This window comes from Etheostoma spectabile, chromosome 5 (assembly GCF_008692095.1).
Source record: "Etheostoma spectabile isolate EspeVRDwgs_2016 chromosome 5, UIUC_Espe_1.0, whole genome shotgun sequence".
NCBI lineage: Eukaryota > Metazoa > Chordata > Actinopteri > Perciformes > Percidae > Etheostoma > Etheostoma spectabile.
In genome coordinates, this window is record NC_045737.1 from 12241665 (window position 1) to 12244164 (window position 2500).

The 2500-nt window shown below is 39.6% G+C and overlaps 1 protein-coding gene across 11 annotated transcripts in view; it reads right to left on the reverse strand.

Moving 5' to 3' along the window:
- trpm3 (transient receptor potential cation channel, subfamily M, member 3) overlaps window positions 1-2500 on the reverse strand; it is a 168439-nt gene that overhangs the window by 79184 nt on the left and 86755 nt on the right. The gene's annotated exons all lie outside the window — the stretch shown is intronic.

The following is a 2500-nucleotide window of genomic DNA, read 5'->3' on the forward strand; positions in this document are numbered from 1 at the left end:
GACAGACAGACAGACAGACAGACAGACTGACAGACAGGCAGGCAGAAACAGGCTCAAATCATGAGCAGACTTGTGTTTTGACTGAGGAGCTCACTGAAAAAGAAAGTGTTTTCTTGTCCTTCCACAAACAAGAAGGTTTCTGTTTGTTGAGTAAAATGACACGGTCTGAGCTTTGTTATAAAGAGACTCATCTCACACGATTTCTCTGCAAGCAGCTGTCCAGTTATTGGAGCAATTTCACATCCAAACCTGGTTTAAGAACTTAAATCAAAACACTTTGGAAATGGCATACATGCACACCCCAAACACACACACACACACACACACACACACACACAAACACAAACACACACATACACACTAGAGGCACAGCCCCTCACACATAATTCAAACGCTAAAGACACTCTTGACAGAAATGTTTTGTTTTATTCATTGGGTCCAGCCCAGCCGGATGAGATGAATAGATAGGAAAGAGAAAGCAGATGTTAAATGCAGTGAGACAGTAAATTATGGCAGAGTTCCAGTCCTTCGATACTCTCATGAGCAGCCAGCTGTGGGTTTATTTGCGCAAGTGTGTGTATGTATTTCTATACGTGTGCGCTTTGTGATCCTTTATTGTGTACAGTTTAGGGAGACTTCCGCAGCACAATGCAGCTAGGGGACTGGTGTATTTGTGACACCGTGATGCTCTGCCGTCACAGCTGCTGCTGGTCTGAGTGACAGAGACGGATAGGAGCCAATCATCCTGCTACAGACCGATGAGAAAGTAGAGCCACTGAGCTAGCCTGGGGTGCACATGCACCACAGGATTAAAGACTGATACACATCTGTTTACTGTAGGTGTTTCCACAGATACATGCATTAATAGGCCTACCCGTTTACTATCAAGAAGGATCAATGTACAACAAGAGGCAATATGTTGGATGCACTTTTTGGACAGAGCTATTAACCCTTGTGTTGTCTTCCCCGTCAACAATGCAACTATTTGTTTTTTTTGCTTCAAAATATTACATGAAAACCTTTTTTTCAACATTTTGCTCATCTTTTTCAACACTTTTGTCACTTTCAGTTTTTCCTCTCCACTTTTTTTTTGACGTTCTTGCCACTTTCTCTGACGTTTTTGAAGCTTTTTCCGACATCTATGTCACTATTTTCAACAATCTTTTCCCCACTTATTTTTATTTTTTTAAATGCTGTACAATTGACTGAAACAACCAAATTCAATGAAAGTAGTGAACTGATCATTTATATTACTTGTGAAGAACATTGTATGGAACTAGCCACATTATTTCTTTTGACAATTTGGTTGCAAGAAACCCAAATTTCTGATATAGAAAATGGTTGAAAGCAGGTCAAATTTGACCTGAGGACAACAGGAGGGTTAAGAAAGGAAACTGTCTCCAGAGCTTTATGATAAATGTAAGACAAATATTGATTCTGCCTGTTTTATTCAAAGCGGCAGTAAAATGCAAATGGTAGGAGACCTGGCAGCTTTAGTATCCCTTCTTTGTTTTTTTTAAATATATTTTAGTTAGTATGCAATACATTTCATTAGTAGCTAGTTGCTCAATCTTCCACTGTATTGTGCAATTGAACAAGCATGGGTATTTGCTTAAAACAAAAGTGCTGTTCCGCAAAGTGAGTTTTATAAAGCCACCTACTTCATCACGAAGAGAGATTTCCCTCTGGTTTGAGAAAAGAAAACACATAAAAGGGGCAGTTATTCCTATTTAACATTAGAAGATCACAAATAGTTACGGTATTAGCACACTAAATTTGGTTTCCAACAACACGCCTGGATTTTTAAATTTTTTTATTTATCTTGGCAGCCAGAATGGAACACATACTAATCAAGTAAATCAAGACACAAGACAGTGAGGATTAGTAGGCTATGATTAGATTTGCGTGGATAGGCAACCACCAAAACCCAAGAGAACACAAATTCTCACATGTTAATTTGCCAAAATGAAAACTGATTAATCCACCAAGAGTTTGCTATAGTCATTTATACTGCAATCAGTGCTTGAAATGGAAAGAAACACAGGAAACACTCTAAATTTGGACTGTGGATCTGCGAACAGACGCAGGGCCCTATTTTAATGATCTAAGCGCATGGCGTGAAGCGTATGGCGCAGGTATGGTGCAATCCACTTTTGCTAATTTGACGGTGAAAAAAATGATCCGTGCGTTGGTCACATGGTTCAAAAGGGTTGTCCTTGAGGCTTCATTAATTCACAGGTGTGTTTTGGGCGCAACATGCCATAAACCAATCAGAGTGTCATCTCCCATTCTCTTTAAAATCCAGGCACGTTTGGACCTTGGCGCATTGCTATTATGATGGAGGATTCATGATGGTGATCATATTAGTATTTGTAACCTTTTGAATGTGAGTGTGCTGCTGTGTTTCTCTGTGTGTGTGTGTGAGTGTGTGTGTGTGTGTAACAAGAATAGTGTGCACGCTGTGCATACGCTTAGGTAATGTGCTTTTAAAATAACAATG